The sequence below is a fragment of the Schistocerca nitens genome, chromosome 12 (genome assembly GCF_023898315.1).
Source record: "Schistocerca nitens isolate TAMUIC-IGC-003100 chromosome 12, iqSchNite1.1, whole genome shotgun sequence".
Classification (NCBI taxonomy): Eukaryota; Metazoa; Arthropoda; class Insecta; order Orthoptera; family Acrididae; genus Schistocerca; species Schistocerca nitens.
In genome coordinates, this window is record NC_064625.1 from 172,503,299 (window position 1) to 172,518,472 (window position 15,174).

The 15,174-nt window shown below is 46.5% G+C and overlaps 1 protein-coding gene across 2 annotated transcripts in view; it reads left to right on the top strand.

Moving 5' to 3' along the window:
• The window catches only part of LOC126215365 (uridine phosphorylase 1), a 415,530-nt gene that overhangs the window by 101,630 nt on the left and 298,726 nt on the right, over positions 1–15,174 (top strand). The gene's annotated exons all lie outside the window — the stretch shown is intronic.

Sequence of the window (15,174 nt, forward strand, 5' to 3'; positions counted from 1 at the left end):
TAAGAAAAAAAAATTATTTTGTTATGTTTTTGAACTTCCACTGCGATGAATGTGAATCCTAATTCCTTCCTGGTCATGCTGACAACGTTATATGAATTTATTTGTATAGACAGTGGAAATTAAAATGTCCTGTGGTGCCTTTCCTGCTCCAAGTCGGCCCGTTTGGCGTCCTACCCCCGTCAAGTCGCTTGATAAAGGAAAGGACTGAGCGAGGTTGCGCAGTGGTTAGCACACTGGACTCACATTCGAAAGGACGACGGTTCAAACCCCCGTCCGACCGTTCTGATTTAAGTTTTCCGTGATTTCCCTAAAACGCTTCATGCGAATGCCGGGATGGTTTATTTGAAATTGCCCACTCGATTTTTTTCCCCATCCTTCCCTACTCCGATGGGACCGATGACTTCAGTGTTTGGTCCCCCTCCCCCAAATCAACTAACCAAACTAGAGGAAAGACTTCCAGCCCAGACTGTATACCAGTTAGGTTCCTGTCAACTTTCAGCAACCGTATACAACCGCCTGCTAGGGGAAAGATTCGTGCACTTCATCTCAACTCCTAAGAAACTGCAATTCAGAGAAATAAATCATTTGAAAAGCATTTCTCCGAAAAATTTGAGATATAATTGTTTCAGTTAACTGTTGTAAGAAATATGAAATAAATAATTTCTTTACATCACAGTTTCGTCTCTATAAATCAAAGTTATCAGTATTTGCCTTCGCACTATGGTTGTGAGCAGATGTCTACCGACTATGGCTGTGCAAGCGTTTAATTGAGGAGTATTACGTTTCAGTCGTTTCCACCTACGTTCTGCTAGTTTTCTTAATGGAGGATCTTTGCCTGTGTACCTTGCCTTACTAAACTTCCTATGGTTCGCCTGATATGACAGAGGACTCCTGAATCGTGCCCGATTTGTTGTTGGCAAGAGGCAAGGGCAGCCTGGGAATGTGCGCCTTCAACTGACTGGAGACTTCTCCGCTATCGGTTAAGCCGCAAACACCTCCGCATGGTCGAGAAACTGAAAAGTATCGTGTGTCAAAAATAAACTGTAACCTTTTAGAATTAATAACCATTTTCAATCCTTATGCGGCGATCAGCGAGAACATTATGACCACTTGGAGATTAAAACTGTGTGCCGGACCGAGACTCGAACTCGGGACCTTTGCCTTTCGCGGGCAAGTGCTCTACCGACTTTATTTTTTTATTTTTATTTTTTTTACAGAGACCATAGGTATAAGAACCCATCATTAGTTTTTTTTTTTTGGCAGGATGGTGTAACAATAACAAACATAAACTGCTTCGAGCATTTTTTTTAAATATATAAGACGATGACTTTTATAAAATAAAATTTTTCTGGGAAACGTAAATAAGTGGACTTCTTTTTTACATAATAGCGAAAAAAAATATCCTGCTTCTGTCAGTACAAAACAATAACGGTCTACGTTCCTCTTTTGGGCGCGTACCTCGCTAATCCCGTTATACCTCGCGTTGGTGTCGGGTACGTCTTCACGTGTGTTTGTGGATCCTCTCCACTGTCCTAGTCCTTTCTTGTTCTGATACTTATCGACAATAATTACATTCTCCTACCCGGGACACCCCAACTGGGTGGGGGATCAAGCAAGGCACTCCCTAAAAAATTTGCGTAATATGTTCGATATCTCGGATGTCTCATAAGCTGTGAGTGATGTTCCTGTAGTAAGGCCCAAAAGTCGAGCACATTCTTACTGCCGTCTCGGAAAAGATAACGCACAGTCAAACCTCGAATCCAAGTCACTGCGTTTGTCTTTGTTCGGGGATAATTTGTCCCATCTGGGAGAAGTTGTGTGCGTGGCTCAATTGTTTGCGGCCCCACCCGAAGGAGAAAGGCGATCATTTTCTTGACCAAACACCATTCGTCCGCCGAAGGTCCGCATATCAGGCGATGCTCCTCTGTGTCTATAACATTGCACTGCAGACACAGTGGCTCGTCCGCCATATGAATTGTATGCAACCTGGAACGAGTCACGTATTTCCCATTTACCACCTGATACCACAGTGCGCGTTCCCGTATCAAGGTGTGGGTGGTGCACTGTACGCCATACCACTGACCACGTAACGGTTGGCGGCGCTCTGCGGCATTATTCGGCCGTCGTCGAGTCAAGATGTGATATATATCACGTGCCGTTGCCGTCCTGGTAGTCGGTAGTTCCATATGTACATACCTGTGTTCCACAAAAAAGGTTCGCATATGGGCAAGCGATGGTGAGATGTGAGCCACCGCTACGGGAACCGAACGAGAAGGTGGAGCGAGTTCGTCTATCAAGGTGCCCGTCAGACTTGTCTGGTGTCGTGTCCACATCTTTATCATTGTGGTTACATAAATAGCCACTGCTCGGTCGCGAACGTGGACGTCCAAGACCTCCTCGACTACGAAGGGTGAGGGTTTCGTATCCTACCTTAAAAAGCAGACCTGTGCTCACAAAATATCCTAGTGCAGCCAGGATTCGGCGGGCCAACACCACCGGCATAGGAAGAACTTGTGCCAGGTGGGGGATGCGAGACTGAGCTACCCAAGTACGACTCACACCCCGTCCTCACACCTTTAATTCCGCCAGTACGTCGTCTCCTACCTTCCAAACTTCACAGAAGCTCTCCTGCGAACCTTGCAGAACTAGTACTCCTAGAAGAAAGGATATTGCGGAGACATGGCTTAGCCACAGCCTGGGGGATGTTTCTAGAGTGAAATTTTCACTCTACAGCGGAGTGTGCGCTGATATGAAACTTCCTGGCAGATAAAAACTGTGTGCCGGACCGAGACTTCATATCAACGCACACTCCGCTGCAGAGTGAAAATTTCATTCTAGAAACATCCCCCAGGCTGTGGCTAAGCCATGTCTCCGCAGTATCCTTTCTTCCAGGAGTGCTAGTTCTGCAAGGTTCGCAGGAGAGCTTCTGTGAAGGTAGGAGACGACGTACTGGCGGAATTAAAGCTGTGAGGACGGGGTGTGAGTCGTACTTGGGTAGCTCAGTCGGTAGAGCACTTGCCCGCAAAAGGCAAAGGTCCCGAGTTCGAGTCTCGGTCCGGCACACAGTTTTAATCTGCCAGGAATTTTCATATCAGCGCACACTCCGCTGTACAGTGATAATTTCATTCTATTATGACCACTTACTTACTATCAATATAAACCTGTCCTGGCGATGTCAGCGTCATCTGGGGACGAAAGGCTGCCAGACAGACAGTATCAGAGAGCGTGCTGTCCGTGTTAGAGTGGGGAAGGCGTGCCATCTATCTGAATTTGACCGAGGGCAGATTGTGACAGGCGGAGGCCCGGCACGAGCATTTCGGAAACTGCACGACTTGTCGTGTGAGCGTTTCCAACACGTGGCTAAACCATGGTGAAAGCACGTCCAGGCGTCGTGGTCTTCGGCGGCCACCCCGCATTGCAGTGTCGACGTCGTAGGTTGAACAGGCGACGAACTGTGGCGCAACTAACATCAGAGTTTGATGAGGGGCAAAACACAAGGGTGTCCGAACATATAGTGCACCGAACGCTCCTAACGGTGAACCTCCGCAGCCGACGACCCATATATGTCCCGGAGTAAACACAAGGACATGAGCAAATACTGGACGTAGACGCAGTGGCAGAGCATTGCACGGCCTTATGAATCGCTATAGCTTCTTCAGCGTGACGATGGGAGGACGCGAATCCGTATTCTTCCAGGGGAACAGCTTCATAACACGTGTACTGCGGGATGGAGACAAGCTGGCAGTGTCTTCATTACGCTCTGAGGAACATTCACGTGGCCATTCATGGGTCCAGTGGAGGCACAATGACGGCCACGGAGTATCGTGCATTGGCTGCAGGCCACGTATACTCCTGGTAAGGTCATGTTTCCCGACGGCAGTGGCGTTTTTCAGTAAGATAACGCTCCTGTCACAAGGCCAGGAGTGTGACAGAGTCGTCTGAGGATCACAGTGGCGAGTTTCAATTGATGTGCTGGCCCGCCAACTCGCCAGATCTGAACCCGATCGGACACATCTGGGATGTGACTGAACGTGGCCTCAGAGCTGACTGCCCCCCCCCCCCTCCCCGGATTTTACGGGAACCAGGTGACATGTGTGTGCAGTTGCAGTGCCAACTCCATCCAGGCGTCCGCAGCTCGCGGTCGCGTTCTCGCTTCCCGAGCACGGGGTCCCGGGTTCGATTCCCAGTGGGGTCAGGGATTTTACCCTGTCTCGCGATGGCTGGGTGTTTGTGTTGTCCCATTGCTTCCATGACACGACGCGTCGCCGCTGTTATCTGTGCCAAAGGTAGACATACTGGCTATTAGGTAAATGGTCATAATGTTTCGTGGTACTTTATTCCCCGCAAGTTAGCTGGAAATTAGTGTATACGTAAAGCTATTAAAAGCTTGGGGGGGGGGGGGGTGGAGGAGGGTAGGGCGGCTTCAAGACTCCCATGACCACACCCATATATAAGCGCCTAGGTGTGACACATTTTCTCTTCGAACCACTGGGGCATGGTCTGTTGGTCAACGAGACGCAGGAGTCACTAGATACCGGAAGACAGATTGAAGCGAAGTTCCTTGACTTCCAGAAGACGTTCGCCACTGTTTCGCATTCTCACCAAATATCAGAGCAGTTTTGTCCTAGCAGATAGAATATACACTACTGACCATTAAAATTGGTACACCACGAAGATGACGTGCTACAGACGCGAAATTTAACCGACAGGAAGAAGATGCTGTGATATGCAAATGATTGGCTTTTCAGAGCATTCTCACACGGTTGGCGCCGGTGGCGACACCTACAACGTGCTCACATGAGGAAAGTTTCCAACCGATTTCTCATACACAAACAGCAGTTGCCCGGCGTTGCCTGGTGAAACGTTGTTGTGATGCCTCCTGTAAGGACGAGAAATGCGTACCTTCACGTTTCAGATTTTGATAAGGGTCGGATTCTAGTCTATCGCGATTGCGGTTTATCGTATAGAGACATTGCTGCTCGAGATCCCATGACTGTTAGCAGAATATGGAATCGGTGGGTTCAGGAGGGTAATACGGAACGCCGTGCTCGATACCAACGGCCTCGTATCACTAGCAGTCGAGATGACAGGCATCTTATCCGCATGGCTGTAACGGATCGTGCAGCCACGTCTCGATCACTGAGTCAACAGATGGGGACGTTTGCAAGACAACAACCATCCGCACGAACAGTTCGACGACGTTTGCAGCAGCACGGACTAGCAGCTCGGAGACCATGGCTGCGGTTACCCTTGACGCTGCATCACAGACAGGAGCGCCTGCGATGGTGTACTCAACGACGAACCTGGGTGCACGAATGGCAAATCGTCATTTTTTCGGACGAATCCAGGTTCTGTTTACAGCATCATGATGGTCGCATCCGTGTTTGGCGACATGGCGGTGAACGCACATTGGAAGCGTGTATTCGTCATCCCCATACTGGCGTATCACCCGGCGTGATGGTATGAGGTGCCATTAGTTACACGTCTCGCTCACCACTTGCTCGCATTGACGGCACTTTGAACAGTGGACATTACATTTCAGATGTGTTACGACCCGTGTCTCTAGCCTTCATTCGATCCCTGCGAAACCCTACATTTCAGAAGGATAATGCACGACCGCATTTTGCAGGTCCTGTACGGGCCTTTCTGGATACAGAAAATGTTCGACTGCTGCCCTGGCCAGCACATTCTCCAGATATCTCACCAATTGAAAACGTCTGGTCAATGGTGGCCGAGCAACTGGCTCGTCACAATACGCCAGTCACTACTCTTGATGAACTGTGGTATCGTGTTGAAGCTGCATGGACAGCTGTACCTGTACACGCCATCCAAGCTCTGTTTGACTCAATGCCCAGGCGTATCAAGGCCGTTATTACGGCCAGAGGTGGTTGTTCTGGGTACTGATTTCTCAGGACCCAAATTGCGTGAAAATGTAATCACATGTCAGTTCTAGTACAATATATTTGTCCAATGAATACCCGTAGACCATCTGCATTGCTTCTTGGTGTAGCAATTTTAACGGCCAGTAGTGTACTATATTACTGTTAACAGTGCTAAATCTTGAGACGGACGTAACGTCAGAGGTCCTATGAGACCGTTTGGCTATGAGGCTGTTACACTCAGGGAAATGTACGGATGCCTGCTGTAGATCGGTACGAGTAGGCGGAAAGACCCATTACTGGTTACGCGACTGTCGGACAGTTACTAGAAACAGCAGGAATATTAAACGTAACTTTTAGTTTGCCCACTGAGAGTTTTAAAGTGGAACGGCTACATAAAGGTAATAGTGGGAAAGGTAGATGCCAGTCGAAAATCAGTCCTCAAAAATGGTTCAAATGGCTCTGAGCACTATGGGACTCAACTGCTGAGGTCATTAGTCCCCTAGAACTTAGAACTAGTTAAACCTAACAAACCTAAGGACATCACAAACATCCATGCCCGAGGCAGGATTCGAACCTGCGACCGTAGCAGTCGCACGGTTCCGGACTGTGCGCCTAGAACCGCGAGACCACCGCGGCCGGCTCAGTCCTCAGGACGTGCGGTCCACCCACGTAGGAGATACACGAAAAAAAAAGTCGTTCAACGGATACCATTACTGGATTAGACTGACAGAGAAAACAGGAAAAGAGGACCAGCGCGTTGCATCGCACACGCTGTAGTTTACAGTTAAAATTCCGAGAGCGTACGTTCCTCGAAGAAACATCCAGTCCATTGCTTTCTCTTGCGTATTTATCGCAAAATGATTGTGCAAATAAATGTAGAGCTTCGAGCTTACACGGAGGCTTACCAACAACCCTGCCTCACGCAACCCATTCGCGGCTGGAAAAGGAAAGGGGTGGGGGAGGACGTCACACTGGTTCACGAAGTGCCTCTCGCCACAGCGCGTAACGTGGCTTGCGGAATCTAGGTGCAGATTTTTTGAACAGGTCTCGGTGGGCGGAGACAGGTCACGGTTAAGAGAGCTGCTACGAGCCGTCGTGGGCGGCCACCAGGCGTCCAGTATTTCACCGCATAGTCCCTTACTCAGCACGTATGTCCCCTTGTCCCGACAAAATACATACGGAACGTGTGTTGTCCCGTTCTTCATTACCGTCCGGTGTGTTTTGAAATCGTGTATTTTTAAGTAACCAAAGTAGCATTACCAAATGAAGAACGAATGTGGTCATTCGCAAAAGAAAGTACACTCTTTGAAATGACGTCTATCACTTTCAACTTTCCTGCACATCGTGATATCTGCTGCAAGAATTTGTACCTCATTACTGCGTTTCCGCAAGCTCTAGCTGCCACTAATGCTGATGCAGAAAGTGTTCTCTATTATAAATGCTTTATGGACTCATGAAAACTACACGTTTAGTGTCGAAACTGTTAAGGAGACTTTATCTGTTGATTTTTATAAAATCCTCTTTGAAAATGCCAAACTCCTGAATGACATATTCTTCTTACTTACTTACTTACTCACTCACTGGTCATACCGGACTCGAGAGTCCCTTACCGCAGCAACGTATTTTCTCCATCTTTCTTGGGCTATTTCCTTCCATCACCTTCAATACCTAGGCCCCTCAAATCAGCCTTCACATTGTCTTCCCATCTACGCCTCGGTCTCCCCACAGGGCGTTTTCCCTCTAAGTGCCCTACCAGGACTCTGCGCGCTGCCCTGCCCTCATCCGTTCGAGCTACGTGACCCGCCCATCGCAGCCTATGTGATTTAATAATACTGATTATGTCAGGGCTTGAATAGAGTTCGTGAACCTCTTCGTTATGCAGCTTTTGCCGCTCTCCGCTAATGTCATCACTTTTTGCTCAAAATTTTGTTTTCAAATACTCGAAACGGCTTTTCATTTTGCACAGTGAGAGACCAAGTCTCACACCCATACAGCATAACTGGTAGAATAATAGTTTTGTATATTCTAATCTTTAAATTCCTAGACAATATCCGTGATGAAAGTAATCTATTCAGTGAGAAGTAGCACGCATTTCCCGCCCGTAATCTCTTCTTCAGTTCGGATTCAATCTCATTTCTCGAAGTGACGTCCACGCCTAGATACCTAAATGTGTTCACTTTTTCAAACTGCATGTCTCCAACTCTCAACATTTCCTGATCTACTGCTGTTGGCATTCTAGTAGTACCCAGGTATTTAGTTTTGTCTTCACTTATCCTTACACCTACATCTTCACTAGATTAGCGCATTCGCATTTGCTGTTACAGATTCTTTCCTATCGCTAATGATGTTTAGATCATCTGCATACCCTAATATCTTAATAGTTCCATTTAACTCCACACCCTCTGAATTATCTGCTGCCATTCGTACAATATATTCTAGGACTACATTAAAAAGTAGCGGAGACAGGGCATCTCCCTGCTTAAGTCCGTTCTTTATTACATATTCTTCTGCAAAACGTAATAAAGAGTTTTCAGTACCCACTGCGAACCTCCTGGTAAATTTAAAGCGAGAAATTAGTAAGCTAGGAAAATAATAATCATTTCCTATCCTAGTTAAAGACCTAATGATGTATTCTGTTTCCATGTCGCAACAACAAAAATTATTTACGCGATCAGTAATGCAGATTTTTTTTTTTTTTTTTTTTTTAACTCGGGACCTTTGCTGTTTGCAAGAAAGTCCTCTACCGACCGGGTTATGCAAGCACACTCATGACCCGTCCTCACAGCTTTACTTCCAAACTTCACAGAAGTTCTTCTGCGAAACGTACAGGACTAGCAGCCCTGGCCCAGCACACAGCTTTAATCTGCCGCGAACTTTCATGTCAGCGCACACTCCGCAGCAGAGTGAAAATCTCTTTCTGGAAACATCCCCCAGGCTGTGGCCAAGCTGTGTCTCCCCAGTATTCTCTCTTCCGGCATCGCTAGTCTGGAAGTTTCACAGGAGAGCTTCTGTAAAGTCTGCAAAGTAGGAGACGAGGTACTGGCAGAAGTAAGGCTGTGAGGACGGGCCGAGAGCAGTGCTTGGGTAGTTCAGTTAGTAGAGCACTTGCCCGCCAAAGGCAAAAGCCGCGAGTTCAAATGTCGCTCTGGCACACGGTTTTAATCTGCCAGGAAGTTTTATAAATCCAATACTTCAACACAAATCTACTATACAGATGTAATATTAATGAAAGTTTCCACTGTTATGTCTTCCTTACACGCTGTGTGTTGCTTTAGTGGATATAGAAACGAGGAACAGATACCGTTCCTGAACAGAGAATTCAGATATTAATTTATGCTATATCAAATAGTAAAAATAATACATCTACATCTACATGGATACTCTGCAAATCAAATTCAAGTGCCTGGCAGAGGGTTCATCGAACCACCTTCACAATATTCAAATGGCTCTGAGCACTATGGGACTCAACTGCTGTGGTCATAAGTCCCCTAGAACTTAGAACTACTTAAACCTAACTAACCTAAGGACAGCACACAACACCCAGCCATCACGAGGCAGAGAAAATCCCTGACCCCGCCGGGAATCGAACCCGGGAACCCGGGCGTGGGAAGCGAGAACGCTACCGCACGACCACGAGATGCGGGCTACCACAATATTCTTTTATTCCAATCTCGTACAGCCTGTATCTTTCCGTTCCATCTCTGATTTCCATTATTTTATCGTGGTGATCGTTTCTCCCTATGTAGCACGGTGTCAACAAAATATTTTCGCATTCTGAGGAGAAAGTTCGGAATTTCGTGAGGAGATTCCGTCGCAACGAAAAACGCCTTTGTTTTAATGATTGCCAGCCCAAATCCTGTACCATTTTAGTGACGCTCTCTCCCAGATTTCTCGATACAGCAAAACTTCTTCGAGTGCTCCGTCAGTCCTATCTGTTAAGGACCCCACACCGCGCAGCAGTATTCTAAAAGAGGACGGACAAGCTTAGTGTAAGCAGTCTCCTTAGTAGGTCTGTTACATTTTCTAAGTGTCCTGCAAGTAAAACGCAGTCTTTGGTTAGCTTTCTCCACAACATTTACTATCTGTTCCTTCCGATTTAAGTTGTTCGTCATTGTAATCCCTAGGTAGTTAGTTGAATTTACGGCCTTTAGATTTGACTAATTTATAACCGAAGTTTAACGGATTCCTTTTAGCAGTTATGTGGATGACCTCACACTTTTCGTTATTTAGGGTCAAGTGCCAATTTTCGTACCCTTCTGATATCTTTTCTAAATCGTTTTGCAATTCGTTTTGATCTTCTGATAACTTTACTAGTCGATAAGCGACAGACGGCTGCTCAGGTTGTCTCCCAAATCGTTTATATAGATAAGGAACAGCAAAGGGCCTATAACACTACCTTGGGGAACGCCGGAAATCATTTCTGTTTTACTCGATGACTTTTCGTCAATTACTACGAATTGAGACCTCTCTGACAGGAAATCACAAATCCAGTCACATAACTAAAACGATATTCCATAGGCACGCAAGTTCAGTACAAGCCGCTTGTGTGATACAGTGTCAAAAGCCTACCGGAAACCCAGAAATATACAGGGTGCTACAAAAAGGTACGGCCAAACTTTCAGGAAACATTCCTCACACACAAAGAAAGAAAAGATGTTATGTGGACATGTGTCCGGAAACGCTTACTTTCCATGTTAGAGCTCATTTTATTACTTCTCTTCAAATCACATTAATCATGGAATGGAAACACACAGGAACAGAACGTACCAGCGTGACTTCAAACACTTTGTTACAGGAAATGTTCAAAATGTCCTCCATTACCAAGGATACATTCAACCACCCTCCGTCGCATGGAATCCCTGATGCGCTGATGTAGCCCTGGAGAATGGCGTATTGTATCACAGCCGTCCACAATACGAGCACGAAGAGTCTCAACATTTGGTGCCGGGGTTGCGTGGACAAGAGCTTTCAAATGCCCCCATAAATCAAAGTCAAGAGGGTTGAGGTCAGGAGAGCGTGGAGGCCACGGAATTGGTCCGCCTCTACCAATCGATCGGTCACCGAATCTGTTGTTGAGAAGCTTACGAACACTTCAACTGAAACGTGTAGGAACTCCATCGTGCATGAACCACATGTTGTGTCGTACTTGCAAAGGCACATGTTCTAGCAGCACAGGTAGAGTATGAAATCATGATAGCGTGCTCCATTGAGCGTAGGTGGACGAAACTAAAATGAGCTGTAACATGGAAATTAAGCGTTTCCGGACACATGTCTACATAACATCTTTTCTTTATTTGTGTGTGAGGAATGTTTCCTGAAAGTTTGGCCGCACCTTTTTGTAATACCCTGTAGAATTGATCTGAAATCCCTTGTCAATAGCCGGCCGCGGTGGTCTAGCGGTTCTAGGCGCTCAGTCCGGAACCGCGCGGCTGCTACGGTCGCAGGTTCGAATCCTGCCTCGGGCATGGATGTGTGTGATGTCCTTAGGTTAGTTAGGTTTAAGTAGTTCTAAGTTCTAGGGTACTGATGACGTCGGATGTTAAGTCCCATAGTGCTCAGAGCCATTTGAACCAAAGAGGATCAGCTCGGTCGTTTGTTAATTTATTTGGTATAAATATCTCAATTGCTGCCGATACTATTTCTTTGAATTGAAGCCACATCTAGTCTACACTTATATTATTAATTTGGAAAGAATGGAAATTGTCTGTCAGGAAGCCGTCAAGTGAATTTTTATATGCTTTTTGAATAGGTATATTTTTGGTTTATACATAACTTTGTTGTTGTATTGAGAGCGTCATATGCTAACAGTAGATTTGTATATAGAAATATATACAAATGTAAAAGATTTTTAAGTCTGTCACTGTTCGATATTCTACTCAGAAGATGTCGCGCCCTGGCCACAATGAAAGTATGTAAATGTTACTCAACAAGCGAACACACCTATGCATGAATTTTCAAACTTTTAGTACAGCCGCCGCTATGTTTTTATCTCATTAGCAGCGGCGTAATCGTTCGTGGCAGGCAGCGCCCTGGTGCCGAGGTGGCGGCTGTAGGAAACGGCGGCGTAACTGTCGGCGCGCGCATTTGAAAGTGCGGCCGACCGTGTATCTTTCGATACCACATCCGCAACATTCATTTTAACCCAACTTAGGGCCCATATTTTAATTTCGGAAATCTGGCCACTCCAGGGTAGCCAGGGTAGGTACCACCTCGAGCGAATGAAGTTAGGTTGTGAGCTTTTTTTTTTTTTTTTTTTTTATAATCCATTATGGAGTCGAGGTAGCAGTTGTCGTTATACTGATTATCACTGCTAGCATTCAACCGCGATTCTTATACATATTTTAACAACGCGTTTCAAGAGACAATGCTCTCATCATCAGGTTGTAAAATCTATGTCATGAATTAAACGGACTAAAAAGACCAAATATCGTCACCAATAGTGGGGAAGTCCATAGAGTAAAACAGAATTAAAAGTATATTGGACTGTGAGTCCTCGTCTTACATTGAAGTTGTTGACACAAGTCAATGGCCGTCCCATAGCTACCAAATATGCTGTCGACTGCGCCGGCTCGGGAGCTGTTGTGGACTGACGTGCCTAGGTGTTGTGGCGTGGTTACAGCCGTATGCTTGACGGTAACGCTATGCTATTGGGCGCCTCATTTCCTTATTGCATTGGTCTGCCATCGTTAGCCTATCGCAACTCCGTCATTGACATGCTACAAGTTTAAAGTCGCATGCCTGCCCTAAAATAATTCTAAAAACCCGCTAAAAAATCTCATTTCTTTAAAGTTATCTTGTACATTTAGGATATTGCTTTGTTTCTTTTCATGGATAGCTATCTCGAATTCCTCTAGTAAATCAAGTTTCCTCCCTTTCTTTTCTACATGCAATATTTCTACGTTGTCTTCTATGCTATTAAGGGGATGGCCTGTTTCATATATATGGTTCGCAACAGCTGATTTGTCATAATTCCCTAACCTGAACGCATCTTTATGTTCTTTATACCGGATCGCGAATGATCTTCCTGTCTGCCCTATATATTTTGCATCACAGGTTCTGCACTGAATCTTATAAACTCCCGATCTTTCAAACTTATTTCTCTACTCGCCAATATCGTGCTTAAGGCTATACCTCACTAGGTTATTAGTCTGAAAAGCTATTTTGACATCGTATGGCTTAAAAATATTTGCTATCTTTTGTGAGACTTTTCCGTAGTATGGCATCGTGATAATTTTCACTTTCTCTCCATCAGGTTTATTCTTTTTGCGCTTATTACTTTTCCGTAAGAGTTTTTTAACCATATCTATTCTGTAACCGTTGTTCATCGCTATTCTCTTAACGGTAGCTGTTTGCTTGTTTCCGGAATCGTGTCTGCAGTCTTGGCACACACTAAAATTGTCGCGGCACAGCACCGCTACAGGAGCCGAAAGAAAATAGCGCAGAACAGCGTGCGCCGATCCGTTTTGGCAGCAGCGCTTCAGATGCGAGTGTCAGGGCAATCCAGGCGGCTAAACAAGTCAGCAACATTGGCCTGGCCCACCCGCTTGGCCGAGCGGTCTAACGCACGGCTTTCTGGAGTGGGAAGGAGCGCCTGGTCCCCGGCACGAATCCGCCCGGCGGACTTGTGTCGAGGTCCGGTCAACCGGCCAGTCTTTGGGTGGTTTTTAGGCGGTTTTTCATCTGCCCCGGCGAATGCGGGCTGGTTCCCCTTATTCCGCCTCAGCTACACTATGTCGGCGATTGCCTGGGTTCGGTGCGGGACGGTGTAGGGGTGAAGTGGACTGCGGTACTCGTCGTGGGATTGCGGACCACTGCGGCTGCGGCGGGGACGGAGCCACTCCGTCGTTTCTACAACATACACTACTGTCCATTAAAATTGCTACACCACGAAGATGTGCTACAGACGCGAAATTTAACCGACAGGAAGAAGATGCTGTGATATGCAAATGATTAGCTTCTCAGAGCATTCACACAAGGTTGTCACCGATGGCGACACCTACAACGTGCTGACATGAGGAAAGTTTCCAACCGATTTCTCATACACAAACAGCACTTGACCGGCGTTGCCTGGTGAAACGTTGTTGTGATGCCTCGTGTAAGGAGGAGAAATGCGTACCATCACGTTTCCGACTTTGATAAAGGTCGTATTGTAGCCTATCGCGATTGCGGTTTACCGTATCGCGACATTGCTGCTCGCGTTGGTCAAGATCCAATGACTGTTACCAGAATATGGAATCGGTGGGTTCAGGAGGGTAATACGGAACGGCGTGCTGGATCCCAACGGCCTCGTATCACTAGCAGTCGACATGACGGGCATCTTATTCGCATGGCTGTACCGGATTGTGCAGCCACGTCTCGATCCCTGAGACAACAGATGGGGACATTTGCAAGACAACAACCATCTGCACGAACAGTTCCACGACGTTTGCAGCAGCACGGACTATCAGCTCGGACACCGTGGCTGCAGTTACCCTTGACGCTGCATCACAGACAGGAGCGCCGCGATGATGTACTGAACGACGAACCTGGGTTCACGAATGGCAAAACGTCATTTTTTCGGATGAATCCAGGTTCTGTTTACAACATCATCATGGTCGCATCCGTGTTTGGTGTCATCGCGGTGAACGCACATTGGAGGAGTGTATTCGTCATCGCCATACTGCCGTATCACCCGGCGTTATGGTATGGGGTGCCATTGGTTACATGTCCCGGTCACCTTTTGTTCGCATTGACGACACGTTGAACAGTGGATGTTAGATTTCACATGTGTTACGACCCGTGGCTCCACCCTTCATTCGATCCCTGCGAAACCATACATTTCAGCAGGATAATGTACGACCGCATGTTCCAGGTCCTGTACGTGCCTTTCTGGATACAGAAAATGTTCGACTGCTGCCCTGGCCAGCACATTCTCCAGATCTGTCACCAACTGAAAACGTCTGGTCAATGCTGGCCGAGCAACTGGCTCGTCACAATACGCCAGTCACTACTCTTGATGAACTGTGGTATCGTGTTGAAGCTGCATGGGCAGCTGTACCTGTACACGCCATCCAAGCTCTGTTTGACTCAATGCCCAGGCGTATCAAGGCCGTTATTACGGCCAGAGGTGGTTGTTCAGGGTACTGATTTCTCAGGATCTATGCAGCCAAATTGCGTGAAAATGTATTCACATGTCAGTTCTAGTATAATATATTTGTCCAATGAATACCCGTTTATCATCTGCATTTCTTCTTGGTGTAGCAGTTTTAATGTCCAGTATTGTACAACATTGGTCTGACACAGATGAAACGTT